This window comes from Nicotiana tabacum, chromosome 8 (assembly GCF_000715075.1).
Source record: "Nicotiana tabacum cultivar K326 chromosome 8, ASM71507v2, whole genome shotgun sequence".
NCBI lineage: Eukaryota > Viridiplantae > Streptophyta > Magnoliopsida > Solanales > Solanaceae > Nicotiana > Nicotiana tabacum.
Genome location: NC_134087.1, coordinates 183,173,771 through 183,186,307, shown reverse-complemented (window position 1 = coordinate 183,186,307; position 12,537 = coordinate 183,173,771).

Here is a 12,537-nt window from a genome sequence, read left to right as displayed (position 1 = left end):
TGCTCCCTGAATACTGCATCAAGTGCTCTCCTCGCTGTCTGACTCAGAATCATCCTCCTCTCCTTCTTCCTCGGATATAGAGGCTTTCCCGGCTCTATCCAATTGTCCCCCGGAGCTTCTTCCACCCCAGCAAGTTGGCACAACTTAGTGATAAGCAATGGAAATATCAATGATGGACTAATTTGGATTTGATACTCCCTCATTTAATTGATGAAGATTTCACCAACATTTAGCTTAATATCATCAAGGATGCAGGCTATCATTTGAGCTCTTGTAACCAGTACATTCCATATGTTTGACACAGGGGAGACACGACTGCATATGATGTCCAGCCATATCTTTGCTTCGACAGTGAATTCTTTGGATATGATCCCTCTTTTCTCAGCTGCCCATGAAACATCTGCACCCGGGCATAATTTAGATACCAGCCACTCCCCTGAGGCACAGTCTTTTTCATGGAATGGGGTCATGTCTTGGTCTGGCAGGTGATACACTTGATTTACAGCCTCAACCCCAAAGTGCCCCATTTTGCCGCGAATTCTCATCTTGGGCTTCCTTAGCCTGATAATTGGTAGGTTGGCATAAAATTTCCTCCCCCATTGCTCATTTGCTCGGTAAGGTTGAGGGGTAAAATAGTTCCATCCCATGGCCATCAGCCTTTGATAGAACTCGGGAAGATGTTCTTGGACGTTGTCTAGCAGTATACCACTTTCCGGGAGTGGAGTACCTTCTTCAAGATCAGGTCAGTAAAGTACCGTTCTTGGCATTCCAACGACAAGAACCAGTGTTGGTCATAGTTTGGCTTAGCTTCCAAGGGGTTGTCATTTGCGGATCCTTCAGGGTTAGAGCTCATTTTCAATTATAGTACCTTTCAACAAATAATAAGAGTGAAAACATGGTATAGCTATGAAGAATAGTGCAAAATGAATCAAATATGCCAAAGGAATGATCAGACAGTCGAAACTCAGCCTTAGAAAAAATTTGAGGATTTTGAGATTTTGAACTGTCTGCTCTTTGATGTCGCAAATCCCAAAGAATCTTCGCAAATGCGAAGTTATCAGAGGTGCCTAGTTATGGGAATTGCGAAGAAATCTTTGCAATTGCGAAGGACTCAGAGGTGCTCAGTTATGGGAATTGCGATGAATTCTTCGCAATTGCGAAGGTCTCAGATTCAGGCAATTTTCACAATTGCGATGGAATCTTTGCAAATGCGAAGAGGCCATTGCAATTGCGAGCCATCGTCCCCAGCCAAGATTTTCCACAAACAACAGTACCAAGCCCTAAAATTTTGGAATCCAAGCCATTTTTAATGAGCCCAATCATCTTTTAAACATGAATCATGCACTAGGCTTCATAGACAACCATGAATCAACAAAAATATCGATGTTTCGGCCAAGAATCTCATTCGGGCCTTTCATCGATCACATAAAAGCACAAAATATTCGCTTCTATTTGACAAGCCTTGGGTACTCAGACTTCCCCAAATTTTTAGCAAAGAACAAAAAGACACGCTCTCGACCAACCTCACCCAGAAATCAACTTATGATTTGAACCATTTTTAAACAATTTCGGGCAAAGGAAATGATACCTATTTGAAAACCTAAGGTTTAAGAGAAAATAAGAAGAAAAAAAAGACGACGAAGAAGAAGAAGGAGTGATTAAGCTTTCATACCTGGATCCCAGCAATTCAGAGTGAGAGATAGTGGAGTTTTACAGTGGTGAGAGTGAGGGAGACAAAGGTTCCAGAGCCTTAGCATTTTTTTCTTCACTTTTGTTCCAAATGGGTGAACGACCCAGTTTTAATCCTCTGATGTCGCAATTGTGACAATAACTTCGCCATTGTGAAGGCTACTGACCCCTGTACTGTTCGCAATTGCGACAAGAGTCTGGGATTTGCAATAGGCCAGGTTCGCAAATGCGAACCAGAGTTCGCAAATGCGAACCAGAGTTCGCAAATGCAAAAACTGTGCCCCTGCAATTTCACAGGCTACTATTTTGGGCTGCCCGGTCACTCCATCCTACTCAAATCAAATCCAAAAATTATGAAACTTGGCATATTGGTTAGAAACAATATAATAGGCTATTTTAAAAAAACGAAAATTTCAAAAATGACCAAAAATTTTGAAAAATGATGGGTTGCCTCCTACCAAGCGTCGCATTTAACGTCGTGGCACGACGCAACTCAACTTTACCACCTTTCTCTCCACTTGGACGATATGAATTGGGCACCCAACTTGGAATAAAAGCTTGTGACCACGAGCAGTGGGGGTGGTAAGTTGATGATCAAGCCAAACCTCAATTTCTTCATCTTACATTTATTGGCTTTCATATGAGGAATGTCATTTTGCCTTTTTGTTCCCTCAAATTGTAAGATATATGATTTTTGCCTTTCCTCCTCGCAATCCCTCATTGACTCGTGTAGTTCAATTCCCATTTCACCACACAATTCCAATGTTGAAATTTGCTTGGAATGTGACATCAAACCTCCAAATTACAATTCTTCCCAGATTTTGACATCCTCTTTTTCCCCCGAACTAGAGTCAAATTCAACCAAATTTTCATTTACACCGGATGAATTTAATTCCATATTTTTCTCGGCATCATTAACACTCATGGAGTCGGTTGGCGGATGTTCAATACTTGATTCCTCAAAATAGAGCTCACTTTCTTCCTCGAAATCGGACTCTTCTTGACTTCCTTCCACACTCTCAAGTTGGTGGGTATAGTGAGCCTCAACCAATATTTTCATTTGATCTTCCAAAGTGAGGATGTGTTCATCATTGTGAGCCAATCCTTGTTTTAAGTCCTCGAGTGCAAAGTTGTGCTTCCCCTCATTTTCAAGAATGGTCTCCAATATGAGCATCATCTTCTCATTTTGAGAATTTGAGAGTTCTTCTTGGTTTTGATCAAGTGCCAAGGAAGGATTTTCGTCTTCAACGTCCGAGGAATATTTTTGGCTATCATCAACTTCCAAGGCTTTTTGGACCTCTAAAGCTTCAAGCATTTCTTCATTTGCAAGTTCAACCTTTTAAGTGCCAGGTCATTTTGGAGACTATTTTCCAAAAGTTCCTCCGGCACTTTGTTCATTGTTTCCTCCTTCATGTAGGCATTCTAACATGAGCTTGAACTCTCCACTTTGACCATGCTAAACTTCTTCCATTTCCATAGCCCTATCATTTTCATCACAAAAAGTAGAATCATCATAGCGGGGGCTTGGGGAAGGGAAGGACAAATAAGCACAATACTCCCAATGACCATTTTGACAACCACACTTATCACAAATACTCCACTCATGGGTTTGAGATTGTGCGCACAATCCACCCCTGGGAGAATTTAAATAATTTTGCCACGAGTGTGATCCTCCACAATAAGGACAAGGGTCATCAAAGTATGAACAACTACCATCCGACCAATTTTCATTATATGATGCCATTTTTCAATACTAAGAAAATAAACAAGAAAAATAGACCAAGGTAAGAAAAATAATTACACAAATATTCACAAGTTTGGACCAAACCACTTACGCTTATTTCTCAAACAACCTAAATTACACCAAATTGTTCCCCGACAACGGCGCCAATTTTGGTGACGTCCAAATCCACTACTAAAAAGTAAATGGAAACGGTCGCATGCAATATAATTTACCCAATTATGAGTCGGGGTCGAATGCCACAGAGAACAATATGTAGGAGATTAGGAATGTAAGAGAATTATCACTTGTTATGCAGTGCCAAACACTTAGAATTGATTTGAGAAAATATCTATACCTAAATGCAGAAATGTAAACTAACCTAGTAAGCAAGTAAAATGATCAGTGGCTACAAGTACGGTTGCATCAGGAATTACACTTAAGCAACGATCCGATGTATTTCAAGATTTTACAAATTTGAGCGAGTTTATATTAATTAGCCACGGATAATAATTCTTAATTAGCTTCTTCCGAAGACTAACAAGACTTCCTAATTGAATTATTCCTAACCCAATTAAGAGGATAGCCACACCCGGATATGGCTAGAAGTAGTTCAATCCTATCCCTAGATAGAATCTATAAAATGAGGGTTAAAACCTCAAGTTCTTGTTAATTAACCTTTTCCAACCCCAAATTATCTTTTCCAAAATTAATTCGGAGTTAATAGGCGAGTCCTAGGATTAGCTAATCCCTTCGGAAACATTAAAGAACAAAAATAATTAAAGAAACAATAACTCACTTCATAAATAATTGAAAATCATTCAATACATAAGCACAACAAGGTATTTAATCCACACTTTAAATATGAATATTTCCATAAATAAGATTCAAGTATTGGAAATAAATACTACACACTTAAATATTCATTTCAAAGCAAGGAAATAAAGAAAAAATATAAATGGGTAAGAAATCCTTAACCACAAGATTGAAATCTTCAAAACCTTTTGGTTAGGAGTTCTAACTTTGTGTAAAATGGTAGCCTTCATTAAAAAAGGCTTCTTCCAACCATGAATAGTAATTGTGTCACTATTCATCAACCATAATTCCGGCATCCGGCAAGGTAACATCACAAGATTGGTCTCAAAAGAACCTCCTTCTCTAATCAAACAACATTCTTTTGTTTTTATCCTAACATCTATAACTACACGCAATAGATCTTAATTTTAGTGCTCGATTTACTGTAGCACCCAGTCTTTCTTCAGCCTTGCATCGCTGTTGCATTCTATAATTGGAAACTGGGCTACCATCTATGATTTTCTAATTCTATTCTAGGGAATATTGAAGAATCTTTCTTGAGAATTCAGCTTTAATCTTGCTCTTGAATTTCTGTAGCAGACAATCTTGTTACGTGATGTTTTTCTTTCACGTAGCATCGAGTTTTCCTTAGCAAAAGCTATTGCACTTTGTTATAGTGATCTGTTATAACACAATAGAGGGCAGTTGTTCCAGTTCTTACTTTTTTCAAGCATGTTACTGTAGCTTCGAGATCGTATGTAATGATTAAAAATCTCTAGTATTTGGCGACCTGAACGTGCAGGCCTTCTATAGCCTCAACACCAGGTGAACAACCTTCTGTTGGGGCTGCACTACCTCATCATGCGCCACCTACCATCATTATGGATCATGAAACAAGCTCAAAACAACTGGACTACGCTGCTGTACTAAAACCAAACACTATCAGCAATGCAGCACCAAAAACATTTTCCAACATTGAACCAATTCCTATCAGACGTCCAACTTTCTTGCAAGGGCAACCTTTGGTGAAGTTTTCTGAATCTGAAGTTGATCGCATGAATCACTTAGAAGGATTACAATGGGTAGTTGTATGTAAATTCTCATATGTTGGCCAGAAATGCAAGAATTGCGAAAAATACTGCCTATGCAGTGCGAGATCAAAGGGGAATGCAATATTGGCTTTCTTCAAGATAGACACATTTTGATAAGGTTCACATTATGCCAAGATTATATCGAATTCTCGTCGAAGGGTGTACATTATGTGAGGGACAAACTTGGACATGAATATCAACTAAGAACCTTGATATACGATTCAACATTTAAAGCTTGTGAGGAAACATCAAAAGTAATGGCATGGATCTCCTTTCCAAACTTATTGCCTACGTACTTTATAAAGGAATGCCTATTTTCTTTGGCCTCTGCTGTTGGTAAGCCTCTTCAACTTGATGTGGCAACTATTACCAAATCAAGGCCAAGCTGTGCTAAATTCAAGGTACTAGTGGATCTTCTAGCTGACTTACCTAAGAAAATTCGTATGGATATCGAGCATGATGTGACAAAAGTGATAAGAACGGAATGGGTGATAGTTAGATATGATTATCTTCCTAAATACTGTAAAGAGTGTAAACTACAAGGGCATGACATGCTTGAGTGTTGGAGGATTCACCCTGAAATAATGGAGCGCAAAAATGTGGAGCATCAGTTTACTAAGGAAGCTTTGGTTCAGGGTAATAAGGAAACAAAGAAACATGTTGATCCTCTAATGATACTTAGCAGTGGCAAGGTGGATGGAAATGTAGCATCTCAGTGGAAGGAAGTTTAAGACAATAAAGGACAGAACAAAATGAAACAACATGAAGCTACTGCTGCAGATGGGAAAGAACTTACTTTTGTGACTGATTATGCAGTAAAACAGGTGAAGGAAGCTGTTGGAAAAGAAATGAAGGACAACGCTAATGCACAGGGGAAAGAAAATATCGGGAAAAATTTGGATACTAATGATACTGTCCAAATGAATGATGGAGTGAGAAAAGAATTGATATTGGTACAGAATCAACCTACTGAACTATTGTCTACTGCTAACAAATTTGCACTGTTACAGAATGATAATGACAACAATGAGGAGAATGATTCAGAGGAGCAGGAATTTGATTTTTCAACTAGACAAATGGTACAAAAGGTAACTTCTCCTAGTTCATCTAGGAGACAATCATCTAAGTCAGAACCCAAGAAACTGAATCCCAAGGCCCCAACTTTTAAGCTTCATGAGAATAGAAAACAAAACAATGAAATAGGAGGAGATACAGCTCAATAGGTCAACGAAACTTTCTCTGCTCAAAATCATTCCCATCAAGATAATCCACTTACTACTAATGTCGCAGCTTCTACTAATGGTAACTTTGAAAATACTACTACAAATGGGAATGAGGCTCAGTTGGTGGCTATCCAAGGAGGAACAAATGGAATTATTGTAGCACCAGCATGACAAGATGAATCAAATGCTCAGTGGGCTAATAGGACTATTGTCCAAACAAACTCAGCACCAAACAATGTGGACACTGCCAACAATGTGAATATAAAGCAAAAGGCAGCATATTTGCATCAACTGGTCACAACAAAGCAATCCTACCAAGAAATACCTTCTCAATCATTAGCTACTGGGAATAGTCAATTAGGTCGCTTGTGGGATACTCAAAATGAGAATGAATCAGAAGAGGAAGCGGAATATCACTCTAAGGAAGAACAAATAGATGTAGAGGACATTCGATCATGTAGGGAAGAAATTGAGGATGTGATGCAAATGGTAACTGAAGGAAATCAGAATTATGCAGACAAATCAATACAAAAACAAGTGGATAAAGATGCTGAACATGTCATGGAACCAAGTAAGAAGCCTAGCCCTGACCCTCCAGATAAACCATTTCCTGACATAATTACAACTCCAACTGAAAACATTTCTAACATCAATCCCATTCTGCCAAATCCAGTTACAACAAACTCTAGCTTACAAGCCAAAACTGGTACCAATACAACAGAGATTCCAGCATTTTCTATAGCTCCAGCAAAACAAAAACCCCTAAAGGCCACTCTGAGTTGGTTCCTAAACATGCAAACACTCAACTATCCAAGCAAAACAACAACATTGAAGAGGAGACTAAAGAGGATATTCATGGTCAATATATGGATGAGGAATCTACTGCACAGAACTTCAAGCACATAGCAAGACAAGATGACTTATCTCCCAGAGTGATGGATAAAGTGAAATTAGGCAGAGGAAGAAAGAAAAAGCAAAAGGAAAACACTAGTGTTCTAGGTAATGGAGTTCAAACAAGGAGGGCATGCTCTAAATCAATTGTTTAAAATGAATGCTATCATCTGGAATATTAGATCTGTGAACAAACAACAAGCCTTTGAAAGACTTGTTACAATGCATAGACAGTACCATTTTAGATTTGTTGGACTAATGGAACCAAAGCAATAGTCGAGGAAACTTGAAAGATATAGGAGCAGACTTGGGCTTGCACAGACATATGTCAACATTTCTAATAAAATATGGGCTTTCATAGAAGATGATTTTGAGGTTATGGTGTTATTTGACATGCAACAACAACTCACTTTGAGATTAACTGACACCAATACTATACAAGAAATTATCCTTACTCTAGTATATGCTAAATGTGATCATATCGAGCGTATAGAATTATGGGATACTCTCTATGCTTTGGCAAGTGACATGGTTACTCCATGGATTGTTGGTGGGGATTTCAATGTAATATTGGATGAGGAGGAGAAGTTTGGTGGTCTCCCTGTACCAATAAATGAAGTGGACGACTTTAGACATTGTATAAATACGTCCAACCTCATCGATCTTGGTTTCAAAGGAAGTATATTCACATGGTGGAATGGTAGGGCTGAAGAGGACTACATTTTTAAAAGACTGGATCGTGTAATAGGCAACTTGGAACTTCAGCAACTTTTCCCAAGTGTAGAAGTGACTCACTTATCAAAAATAGGCTCAGACCACTGCCCACTTTTGATTAAATGTGATACAAATCAGATACCAATCAAAAAGCAATTTTGATTCCTGAATTTTTGGACTGATCACAACACATTCCAAGAGGTTGTGAAAGAAAATTGGGTGGATGACTTGTCTGCAAACTCTCAAGTTATCTCTTTCACAATTTCAACAACAAATTGAAGAAACTGAAAAAGGTTTTATCAAGATGGAGTAAGGATAATATGGGGATATTTTCAAAAAAATTGCAAGCCTAGAAGAGGTTGTTCTGGTACATGAAGCTCAGTTCGAACTTAGTCCCACAAGCATGAATAGGGAGAGGCTCAACAAGGTGCAAGCAGAACTTATTAGATATCTAGCTCTAGAAGAACATTTCTGGAAGCAGAAGGCAGACATGACATAGTTTAAAGATGGGGATCACAATACGAATTTTTTTCATGCTCAAGTGAACGGGAGAAGGAAAAGACTATAGTTAAAGAGAATTCAAAACGATGCAGGCACCTGGATAGAAGGAAATGAGCAGATGGCTGAAAAAGCAATCAATTTCTTTCAATATCAGTTCCATAAAGATGTGGTGCCAACCTCATTTGAGATCATAGATCATGTCCCTAATATGATTTCGATGGAACAGAATTAGGAACAACTGAAACAACCTACAAAAGAAGAAGTGCAACAGACTGTATTTTGGTTAAATGCAGATAGTGTTGGGGGTCCTGATGGCTCACAGGGAAATTCTTTATCAGTGCTGGAATATAATAGGAGATGATGTATTTTCTATGGTTAAGGAGTTCTGCAATGGTAAGGAATTACCTAAGTATATCACACATACCAACTTAGTGTTATTGCCAAAGAAGAAGGATGTGATCACTTTCTCAAATATGCGTCCAATAAGCCTTAGCAATTTTATTAATAAGGTGTTCTCGAGAGTCATTCATGAAAGAATTGCACCACTACTACCTTCTTTAATTTCTGATGAGCAAGCAGGTTTCATCAAAGGTAGGAGCATTGTGGAAAATATTTTGTTGACCCAAGAAATAATAATAGACATAAGGCTGAGGACCAAAGTAGGGCCAAATGTTATGCTCAAGTTGGACATGACAAAAGCCTAAGATAGACTATCTTGGCTATTCATGACTAAAGTTTTGAGGAAAATGGGCTTCTCTGAAAGATTCATAGAAATTGTGTTTGGCATTGTTGGCAATAACTGGTATTCTATCTTAATGAATGGACAACCCTATGGTTTTTTTAAATCAACAAGAGGAGTTAAGTAAGGTGATCCGCTGTCACCTACCTTGTTTATTCTATCTGCTGAAGCTTTATCAAGAGGTCTCAATGTTTTACACCAGAACTTGTATTTCTGTGGGTTTGGACTACCAAAATGGAACACCAAGATTAATAATCTTTCATATGCAGATGATACTATCATCTTCTCTTCTTCTGATGCTACTTCATTAAGGTTGATTATGGAGGTGCTAATGGCATATGAGTCTGCTTCTGGACAACTTATCAATAAGGTGAAATCTGCAGTATACATGCATCATTTAACAGATATGGAGGTTGTAAACAAAGTGTAGAGGATAACAGGTATCAACAGGCAGGACTTCCCTTTCACCTACCTTGGGTGCCCCATATTATATGCTAGGAGGAAGATGGAATTTTATAAAGATATTATGAAAAAGGTGTTGGATAAGTTGCAATCATGGCAAGGGAAATTGTTATCAATTGTAGGATGGGCAGTTTTAATTACTTATGTACTTCAAGGCATGCCTATTCATCTACTTTCAGTAGTGAATCCACCAGTTTTTGTCATCAATAAGCTCCACAAAATGTTTGCTCAATTTTTCTGGAGCAATGCTATAGGAGGAAAGACAAGGTATTGGGCATCCTGGGACACCTTGTGCTTACCTAAAGAGGAAAGATGGGCTGGATTTCGATCACTACACGATGTGTCAAGGGCTTTATTTTGCAAGTTGTGGTGGAATTTCAGAACAAAACCAACTATTTGGGGTTCATTCATGTGCCAAAAATATTGTAAAAAGATGAATGCGATGGTGGTGCCATAGAGAAATGGTTCTCATATTTGGAGGAAAATCCTTGAGTGTAGGGATGCTATTGAGCAACAAATCATCTGGCAAACAAGAATGGGGTCATCACTTTTTTGGTTTGACAATTGGACAGGGTTGGGTGGATTGTATTTTGCAACTCCACCAGATTTCTATTGTGACGAGTCAATCCATAATGTTCATGATGTAGTACTGGAAGATGCATGGGATTAAGCCAGATTAATGCATATATTGCCTCAGGACCTAGCCACTCACATTATTGATAATATCAAACCTCTAGCTCTTTCTGATGAATTAAATAAACTTTTCTGGATGATGGAACCAAAAGGCAACTTCACTATAAAATCAGCTTGGGATTATGTGAGAAGGAGAAGGAATCATAATGCTGTGTTCACAAAAATTTGGGTCAAAGGATTGCCTTTTTTATGTGGAAAGTTTGGAAGGGCAGGATTCCTCTAGATGATTTCTTCAAGAGATTGGGTTATTTTTACCCTCCAGATGCTGGTGCTACAGAGAACCTAACAAAGAGACTATGACTCATGTATTTTCCAAATCATTTGCAGCACACACAGTGTGGTATTACTTCATGGCAAACGCAGGAATCTCAATAACTGGTTTGACATTGAAGCAGGCAATAGTCAAATGTTGGACAGTGCAAGTTGTAACTCGACTAAAGCCTATTTTCCATGCTTTGCCTTCGATCATTTTGTGGGAGTTGTGGAAGAGGAGAAACTGTTACAAACATGGAGAAGTGCTAACTATTAGTAGGGTTATATACCAGGTTTCTACAACTCTTCAATCTCTAGTTAAACTCAGAAAACCAAATATAAATCATGTCCCTCATAAGTGGCCTGACCTTCTAAAAATGATGGAATAATATGTGCCCAAACTAAAGGTCACTAGAGTTATGTGGGAGATGCCTGAACAGGATTGGATAAAAGTGAATACAGACGGGGCATCAAGGGGAAATCCAGGTAGAAGCTCCATTGGTTTTGTCCTAAGGGATAGTGAGGGTGATGTGAGATATGCAAGGGGGAAAGAAATTCAAGAGGGGACAAATGTAGAAGCTGAAGATATTGCTATTCTTGAGACAATAAAGGAATGTGTGCAACAAGGATATGTCAATATTCACATCCAAACAGATTCTCTACTAATGATGAATGTGGTAAATGGTATTTGGGATCTACCTTGGACAGTGGAGAATTATGTACTGGAGATTAAAGTGTATATGAGGACATGTAATTGCAGATTGTCACATATCATGAGAGAAGAGAATAAATTGGCTAATTTCCTAGCAAATCATGCACTAGACTATGGAGATCATGAGGCTTACACTTTTCAGCAACTGGAGATACAAGGGAAGGAGATTGTTAATAGTGATAAGCTTCAATGTCCTTACTTATATATAAGAGTAGACAGAATAGGATAAGGGAGTATCTGAGTAACAGAAGAATGAGTAAGGGATCAAGGAAGGAAGGACCAGGAGAAATGTTTCGGGGGAATATGTCACACAACCTTCAGGGTCAAAGTCATTGCGAAGGAGAACTTGATATTTTTTTATGCTAACTATTGCTTCTTTTATGCAGGGATGATTACTGTAACTACGCCTTTCCTATTGTGGATCCTTCAATTGGTGGTATTAGTACATTGTACTCAATCCATTGGGTAGACATAGGCAAAGCAATCAGGACATGTACAATTGTTAATGCCCATATTTGCTGCAATAAAGAACTTTGGTATAAGCAAATTTTGAATGCAGTGAGGGGAGATTTTCTAGTGACTATGTCCTATTCTATGATAGAATTTCAGATGGTGGTATCAGTGCCAACACTCAACCTAATGAAAGGAAGTCACAGATAGGCATATACACAGAGGAGAAGAAGAGTATTCTGTTGTGCAGATTAAACAAATGCAAGATAATTTGGCAAGATACATCAGTAGCATTGGACGACTTTGGACATGCAGTGCAACAGGAGGTCAACAACTCAAATATAGAGCTGCACCAACAACACAAGATAGCAAGCTATACATATGACACCCTCACATGGCAAGGTCACAGGATACTTCAAGATCATGCGCAACTGAAGACAAAAGCAATGCAATTGCTGGACATATGTGTTAAGCAAGTGGAGAGTAACACCCTACACATAAAGGAAAGGATCCAAATAACAACAGACATTGAGAAGCAGGAACAAAAACACTTATGGAAATACAAGTGGGACAACTGCATATACTGGGATAAATATGTAGGACAA